Raw genomic sequence first — 9063 nt, forward strand, 5'->3', positions numbered from 1 at the left:
TGAAACAAATCTCGGACATTGTCATCTAACCCATAGGCATTTTAGCATGTACGTTTAGAGATAAAAAAATTATTTAAGAAAACATAAGCAAAATGTTATTATCTCATCTAAAAGGTGACAATAATTTCTTAATATCATTAAATATCCAGGCAGTGTTTAGATCCGTCTCCTAGCTGTTTAAAAAAATGACAGTTTACTAGGGCTCCTGGGTGGCTCAGTGTGGTTAAGTGTCCGACCTCGGCTCAGGTCATGATCTCACGGTTGGCGGGTTCGAGCCCCGATCGGGCTCCCCGCTGTCAGTGCAGAGCACAGAGTCCGCTTGGGATCCTCTGTCTCCCTCTCTCTCTCTGTCTCTCAAAAATAAATAAACATTTAAGAAAATACAATTTATCGAAAATAATATGAAACTAGGGTCCATACATTGCAAACTGTTCATATGTCTCTCAAAATTCCTTTCAATGCCTAAGCGTCCTTCTCTCTCTCTACTGTTTTCTTCCAATAAGTTTGTTGAAAAACACCAGGGCTTTTGTCTGTATGTTTTCTCACAGTCCGCATCCCTGTGGTGTTATACAATAGGCTCCTCTGTCCCCTGTAACTTTTGTTTTCCTAATGTTTATTTATTTTTGACAGACAGAGAGAGAGAGAGAGGGAGAGAGAGGAGAGCACACAAGTGAGCACAAGCAGGGGAGGGGCAGAGAGAGGGAGACAGAGGATCTGAAGCTGGCTTTGCACTGACAGCACAGAGCCCCATGTGGGGCTTGAACCCACAAACTATGAGATCATAGTTTGAGCTGAAGTCGGTCCCTCAAACGACTGAGTCACCCAGGCGCCCCTGTCCCTTGTAACTCTTAAAAATTGTTAGTTAGGTCTTGAGGTTTGATCAGATTTAAGTTCAATTTTTGGAAAGACTATTTTATGGATGACATTATGTTCTTTCATCACAGGGCACTCCATGGCTGTTTTCCTCTTTTTGGGGATAATCAACCAATTCCTAGATTCATGACTGCTTCAGAGGTTGTGAAGTAGTGACCTCCCAATTCTATCATTTGCTATCCATTTATGAGCCATAATACATCCATAACAAGAAGCTTCTCTCCATCAGCTGTTTGGTTGCCCGTGGTACAGTTGATATGGAAAGGCAGGAAGAATGTTTGATCCGTTCTCTTTAGCTGCCATCTTTCAGAAGAAGGAGCTAGTCATCTAGCCTTCTTCAAAGGTCAACAGACTCATCGTTTTAAACATATTTTGTGTCTTTTAGTCTATTCCAGTTATTTTTTTGAGGCACAAATGGTCCCTCTTTGGCCAGCGTGAGCTTTTTAAAGTGGGCTTCTTTTTTTTTTTTTTTTAATATATGAAATTTACTGTCAAATTGGTTTCCATACAACACCCAGTGCTCATCCCAAAAGGTGCCCTCCTCAATACCCATCACCCACCCTGCCCTCCCTCCCACCCCCCATCAACCCTCAGTTTGTTCTCAGTTTTTAACAGTCTCTTATGCTTTGGCTCTCTCCCACTCTAACCTCTTTTTTTTTTTTTTTTTTTCCTTCCCCTCCCCCATGGGTTTCTGTTATGTTTCTCAGGATCCACATAAGAGTGAAACCATATGGTATCTGTCTTTCTCTGTATGGCTTATTTCACTTAGCATCACACTCTCCAGTTCCATCCATGTTGCTACAAAAGGCCATATTTCATTTTTTCTCATTGCCACGTAGTATTCCATTGTGTATATAAACCACAATTTCTTTATCCATTCATCAGTTGATGGACATTTAGGCTCTTTCCATAATTTGGCTATTGTTGAGAGTGCTGCTATAAACATTGGGGTACAAGTGCCCCTATGCATCAGTACTCCTGTATCCCTTGGATAAATTCCTAGCAGTGCTATTGCTGGGTCATAGGGTAGGTCTATTTTTAATTTTCTGAGGAACCTCCACACTGCTTTCCAGAGCGGCTGCACCAATTTGCATTCAAAGTGGGCTTCTTTTTAATACAGCCTCACTCATCTTTGAAAGTTTCCTTGCTTTCTGCTAAAAGATGATCCAGGCTCGTCTTGTACATTTCTTGCCTCAGGCATGGGATCGGTCATTTCTCTAAAGGAGTGCTTGTCCCCTTGAGTGGGCAGCAGAATTCAAGGCCACAATCAGCATAGCAGAGATGCCCACGGCTAGCACAGAGCTTACATCGGAATGAACACGACTGATATGTCATGGCTCCCTAACCAGACTTGGGAGACAGGAGTAGGGCACATAGTTAGAGAAGTGTTAAGTGATAGGAAGTGTAAGCACAGGGTGTCACGTCCGTGCTATGGCAGGACCTGGTCCAGCATGAGGGTTCGGGAGAGGCCTCTAGAGAAAAAGGAGGTGGGGATGGGGTGTCGGGGTGGGACTAGAGGAGAAATACTTCTTTCTTAGCCTGTAACTAGATGTTGCACCCTCAGAGGGAGGGTTAAGGGAGTAGGTCATGACACTGACGTGTAAAGTGTGACGTCATAGACAACAAACCTCTAGTGGTGAAATTCAAACCACCCAGCCTATGGGAAAGGGTTCGCTTCACAAGACTCCCTCGAGGCAAGGACTCCTGTTATTCCCATGTAAGAGTCTGTGGTTTATGTGAGATTAAGGAATTCGCTGAAGGTGACCTAGTGAGTAATTGGTAGAAACGGGATTTGAACCCAGGACTTTCTTTTTTTTTTTTTTTTTAATTTTTTTAATGTTTATTTATTTTGAGAGAGAGAGAGATAGAGTGCGAGCAGGGGAGGAGCAGAGAGAGAGGGAGACACAGAATCCGAAACAGGCTCCAGGCTCTGAGCTGTCAGCACAGAGCCCGACGCGGGGCTCGAACTCACGGACAGTGAGATCATGACCTGAGCCGAAGTCGGCCGCTTAACCGACTGAGCCACCCAGGCGCCCCAAGAACCCAGGACTTTCTGATGCCAGAGATGAGCCTCTTAATCACTCGGCTGTGCTGTGCCCTCACACCCAGTGTGTATTCACATACGGGTTTTTGTTTTGTTTTGTTTTGTTTTGTGTGCTTTGCTTGGTTTTGTTTTCCAAACAAAAGGTCTCACAGAACGCTGAACCAACCCACCAACAGAAAAATCATGTTTTTGTCCAATTGCTCAGGTGGTAGTGACGCTTACAGAGCGATACGGTGCGGGCAAGTGAGACTGACAGCAGGGATACATGCGTCATCTCGAGTGAGCTTCGTAGAGCATGAATGCGCACACGAGCCATCCCATTGTGATTCCTTGTAAACGCAGCTTGGTTCTTCCCCAGTGTCTCCTCCTGGAGCTCTACCTGATTTTATCACCAGTTTTCATCCGAATCCACTGGGGAAGGCGATTATTCGGCTTTTGTTTCTTGGCCAGGAATCGCTGGATCCTGAAAGCCGGGAGAAGACGTGGCAAAGAGCCGGCAACCGCACACGCCACGATGGCAGAGGAAAGGAGAGTGCATATATGGGTTTTAAGACACCCCTTTTAAAACGGTTAAAACTCACTTCCGTCTCAACCAGCTGAGAGCCTGAATCTTGCCCTCTTATCTCCCTCTTGGCCAGATTGTTTGCTCCCTTGTGCCCTGCTCCCAGGACAACTTGAAATTGCACCATGGCCCCTAAGTCACCATGTGACATGCAGCCAATTCCTTCACCTCTTTGTTCCTCTGAGCCTCATTTTTCCTCATCAGTGAAACGGGGCTGCTAATATCCATTGGCGATGGAATGATGTGACATAGGTAAAGCACAGAGTGAGTGCTAAATAAATGGCAGCTGTTATTAAAAATAGTGAACCAAAGCTAACACGTGTCACATCATTTGAAGGCCATTACACCTAGAACAGGAGGTATGTCACCCACACTTTATAGAGGAGGAAACTGAGACACAGGCAGGGGAGTCTGCCTGTCTAAGGTCACACAGACTAGAGAGTAGCACCAGCATTTGAACCCAGAGAGAGCCCTGGGGCTTAATTAAGCACCCTGCTCCTTAATAGGGAGTCTTGTCCGGCAGGGGCCTGCCATTTCCGCCTCGGGACCTTGTTCACTTGTACCCGCCTTGCTGGAAGGAAAGGGAATTTTGCCCAGAGATGGAGGTACCTGCTTTCAGAGGCCTGCTGCTGGTTGGAGCAGGTGACCCACCTCTCAAGGAGCCGACTGAATACCATTCTAGAAACTTCAGCAGCTCAGGGTACAAGGGGTTTTCGCCATGACACTGAACCGTGAGCGGGCGCCGAGTTACTTCAGTAATTACCAGTCTAATAAAACCTCGCTCTCCTTCCTACAGAACTCAAATTAGAACACTGGCATCACTCTAGTGCTCATACTGGGAGAAGGATGGTTTTTAACAATTAACTTTGGGGGCGCCTGGGTGGCTCAGTTGGTTGAGCGTCCAACTTCGGCTCAGGTCATGACCTCTCAGTCTGTGAGTTTGAGCCCCGCGTTGGGCTCTGTGCTGACAGCTCAGAGCCTGGAGCCTGCTTTGGATTCTGTGTCCCCCTCTCTCTCTCTGCCTCTCCCCCACTCATCCTCTGTCTCAGAAATAAATAAACATTAAAAAAAATTTTTCTTTTAAATAAAAATTAACTTTGCATTCAAAACTCCGTGTTAAGCCACGCATTTAAACCCCACCAGGAGAGAGAGGGGAGGAAGGAGACAAGGGAGCAGTGTTGAGTTTCATCAGTACGCATCAGATTAGCTCCTCTGCAGCCCCCAACCTTTTTTTTTTTATCTATTATTATTATTTTTTTACTTATTTTTTGAGAGAGAGAAAGAGAGAGAGAGCGCTCCATTTCTTCAATCAGGCTTTATTAAGAACATAGGTTTGAGTCTACAGGAACAAATTCTTCTGGCTCTTTAAGGAACATATTTGAAGGGGGGTTTTATTAGGCTGCATTACTGGATAAATGATACAACATGCTTTCCAGCATGAATCATCTGAGCAGAGTGACAAAAAAGAAGCTTGAACACTAAGCACAGCCAAAATATTGGCAGGCCTCAGCCACTTGGGCCGGATTTCAGATTTCATCTCCTTCAGACCAAAAAAAAAAAAAAACAAAAAAAAAACCACCATTAAATTAAATTAAATTTTAATCTCATGGTGACAATTCCCATGGAGGAAGGCTTAAGTATTTTGTCTCCAGCCCTCCTGCCCCCCTAGGAATCGCAGACTCCCCGAAATCAGACATGGAGAAGCCTCCCCGAGGGTCACCTCGGCCGGGCCCCCAGGGTCTCCCCCCACCCCTGCCCAGGCAGTGCCCCCGCCGAGAGCTTGCTAGGTGGAGCGAAGGGCTGGGCTTTTATTAGCAACACATGCGGGGGCCGTGGCGGCGCACCGCCCTGACAGCCGGGCAGCGCCAGCCAAAATGGATGGCTCTCGGGCGGCAAGGCCACGGTTACAAATGCGCCGCGCCGTTCTCAGGTGGACAGACGCGGGCCGCGGCTCCGGTTCCCAGGCGCGCGGCGGCGGCGGCGGCCCCCTTCAACTCGGGGCGCGGGCGGGAGCGGAACCCGTGTTAATTACTGTACGTTTCCACTGTAAAGAGAGTCAGCCGGGGAGCGGGGCCGTGGCGGCTGCCCGGGCCCGACGCACAAAAGCTTCATATATTCTGAATGAAGGCGAATCGCAGCCTCGGCCTCCTTGAAAAGAGCCGTGAGGGAGACTTAATTCTCTCCCTTTCAGCTGTGCTCAGACTGTGAAATCCACACAATCGCGCCCTTCTCTTTAAAGGGAGGGAGAAGAGGGGCCGCGGCCGCGCGCCCCGCCATTAGCTGGGCGCAGAGAGGGAGAGTTCACTCCGGGGACAAGGGCGGCGCGCCCCGGGGCTGGTTGGCGGCAGTGTTTCCCATCCGACGGAGGCTGCAGCCCCTTTCTCCCGCTGCATTTCACGGCGCCTTTTGTTGGGCTCGCCCTGCCCAGGGTGTAGGGCCTGTCAGGTGCGGAGGCCCGTGCTCCCTTCTGCTCGCCCTGTGATCCGTTCCGGCGGCTGGCTGGGTCCCTTCCCAGGACTATGGGCGGTGGGAGGAGCTGTCCGGGGGCCGTGGGCATCTCCAGGGGCCTGGCCACACCCGGTTTGTGAGGCTCCCCCAGTAATTAAAGCAAGAAGAGAAGAAGAAATGCCAAAACCAAGTGCAAGATATTACACCATAGCATAGGTAAAATATTGGCGTTGGCAACTTGATGTTTTTAAAAAAAATACATCGTGCTTTTTAAAAATACAAGCACAATGCATATGAATCACAAGATGATTGCCGGATTTAGGTGGGGGGGGGGGAATGTATTAATTTGCATATGGAACCAAGGTTTGAAGCCTGGTGATGAACCACATCCTTTTTCAGTATTTCTGCAAGTTATGGTGTGACCTCATTTGGGGAGAATATCTCAAGGGTAAAGTGAATCTTGGGGAAAGTGTCTTCCAGCCCCTCATCTGTAGCACAGAGGGCCAGACATCCAGGTGATTTTCTCTATAACCGCCCCAGTTGGTGAGTTCCAACATCAGAAAGCCTGACAGGATCTTAGCAGGTGCCTGGTTGCCTACACAGGTTGCAATTTCCCCCCCATTCCCTTCCTTCCTCCTTTTCAGCTAGTAAAGCAGGGCACAGAACAGGATGACCCAGGAAACATGTGAGGGCTGTTTCCTTTATACCTGGGGAGAATGGAACACACAACTTATAGTTTGATTTTTGAAAGTTAGGGGCAAAGCGGCCCTATTCTCAGTGACCCCTGTTCACTACCCATCCCTATCCTTGGAAGGAGAAGGCACATTTATCAATGACACCTGCTGTTTTTTGTTGAGTACCTGTTACGTGCTAGGCACTTAGCATGGATTGTCACTTGATTTTTGCAAAACCTCCAAGAGGTAGGTACCACGAGGCCTGAAGGAGGGAAAGGATCTTGCTAAACATCACAGTCAATAAGCGGGGGTGTTTGAACCCCAGTGGGAATGATTCCCAAGTTCTTTCTGGTCATGCCCATGACCTTTTTATCCTCTACCAGTAGAACTGGACCTATCATGCATTTTCTCCCCCCCACCCCCCTCCCCATATAACAGACAAATAAATTGAGGGCTCCAGATGTTAATTACCCAGCTTCCTGGCATCTACTAAGTAGCAAAGCCAAAGCCAATGCCCTTTGTTCTGTGTGTGCAAGGGGCGGGGGCAGACAGGAAGCGGCCATTAGAATCACATAGGGGACTTGTTTTTAATATGGAAGCCTGGCCCCATCCCTAAAAATTCTAATTCAGTAGGTTTGGGAACAGCCAGGAATTCTCTATGCAGACTCAATAACAACAAACATCCACAGACTAATCATTTTTCAACTGCAAACTTAGCTCTGTTGCAAGTTGTATACTTTCTAATGTATATGGCATGTGTATATGTATATGTATATGTATATGTATATGTATATGTATATACATGTACTAATTTAATCTGCTTCATTGCGATTAGGCATTGATATTATTTTATTAAAACTAGATTTTTATTACATAAATCATATTTACACATGGTTACAGAAAAGATCAAAACACCGTGGTAGTTCTATAAGAATATCGGACATAAGCTTTTTAAACAACCCAAATATGATCATTTCAAATTTTTCTGCCTACTGTCGTCATGATTATTCAGCCAGGAGATGTTGAGATATTTCCATACTGAGCTTGGGGGAACTCTAGTTTTTGTTAAAGACGGTGCATGGGGCGCCTGGGTGGCTCAGTCGGTTGAGCGTCCGACTTCGGCTCAGGTCACGATCTCGCAGTCCGTGAGTTCGAGCCCCCCGTCGGGCTCTGTGCTGACAGCTCCGAGCCTGGAGCCTGCTTCTGCTTCTGTGTCTCCCTCTCTCTATGCCCCTCCCCTGCAAGTGCTCTCTCTCTCTCTCTCTCTCTCTCTCAAAAATAAATAAACATTAAAAAAATTAAAAGTAAACTGCCAGTGGCAGTTAGTACATTTATAATGTTGTGCAACCTTCAGCTACATGTAGTTCCAAAGCATTTTCATCACCTGAAAAAGGAAACCCTGTACACATGAAGCACACTCTCCATTCCCACCACCCCCACCCCCTGGCAACCATCTACTTTCCGTCTCTGTGGATTTACCCATTCTGAACACTTCATATAAATGGAACCTATAACATGTGATCTTTTGTGTCTGGCTTCTTTCACGTAGCGTAATGTTTTCAAGGTTCATCTATAGCGTGGCATATATCAGGATTCCATTACTTTTTCTGGCTGATTGATATTCTGTTGGGTGGATAAACCTTTTGTTTAGCCACTCATCAGTGGATGGACGTTTGGTTGTTTCCACCTATCGGCCACGGTGAATAGTGCTGCACAAATTTTTGTACAAAGTTTTGTACCAAAGTTTTGTTTCAACGCCTGATTGTAATTTTCATTCTGTGCATGCTTCAGAGTGGGATTGCCGAGTCGTAGGACAGGTCTGGATTTAACTTTCTGAGAAGCCACCAAATGGTCTTCCAAAGCAGCTGCATTATCTTGTGGTCCCACCTAGCAGTGTGGGGGGGGTTTCCGGTTTTTCCGCATTGTCACCACCACTTGTTAGTTTCTGTTCTTTTAAATTTGATTTTTAAAAATTAATTTCTGATTATCATCATCACCATCCTAGTAGGTATAAAGTCGTATCTCATTGTGGTTTTGAATCACCTTTCCCTTATGTCTAACAGTGTTGAACATCTTTTCTTATTTTTGAGAGAGAGAGAGAGAGACAGAGTGCAAGCAGGGAGGGGCAGAGAGAGAAGGAGACATAGAATCCGAAGCAGCTCCAGGCTCCGAGCTGTCAGCACAGAGCCCGATTCAGAGCTCGAACTCACGGACCGTGAGATCATGACCTGAGCCGAAGTCAGATGCTTAACTGACCGAGCCACCCAGGCGCTCCAAGTTCTTTATCCATTTTAAATGTGGGTGGTTTTTCTTGTTGTTGAGTTGTAAGAGTTCTTTATATATTCTGGACACTAGACCCCTTTCAGAGGTGTGATTTACAAATATTTCCTCCAATTCTTGGGCAGGTTCTCCACCTTGCTGTGCTTCAATTTCCTCATCTAAAAGATAGCAATATGTGGGCG

The sequence above is a fragment of the Panthera pardus genome, unplaced genomic scaffold, assembly GCF_024362965.1.
Source record: "Panthera pardus isolate Hobbes unplaced genomic scaffold, ASM2436296v1 HiC_scaffold_2, whole genome shotgun sequence".
Classification (NCBI taxonomy): domain Eukaryota; kingdom Metazoa; phylum Chordata; class Mammalia; order Carnivora; family Felidae; genus Panthera; species Panthera pardus.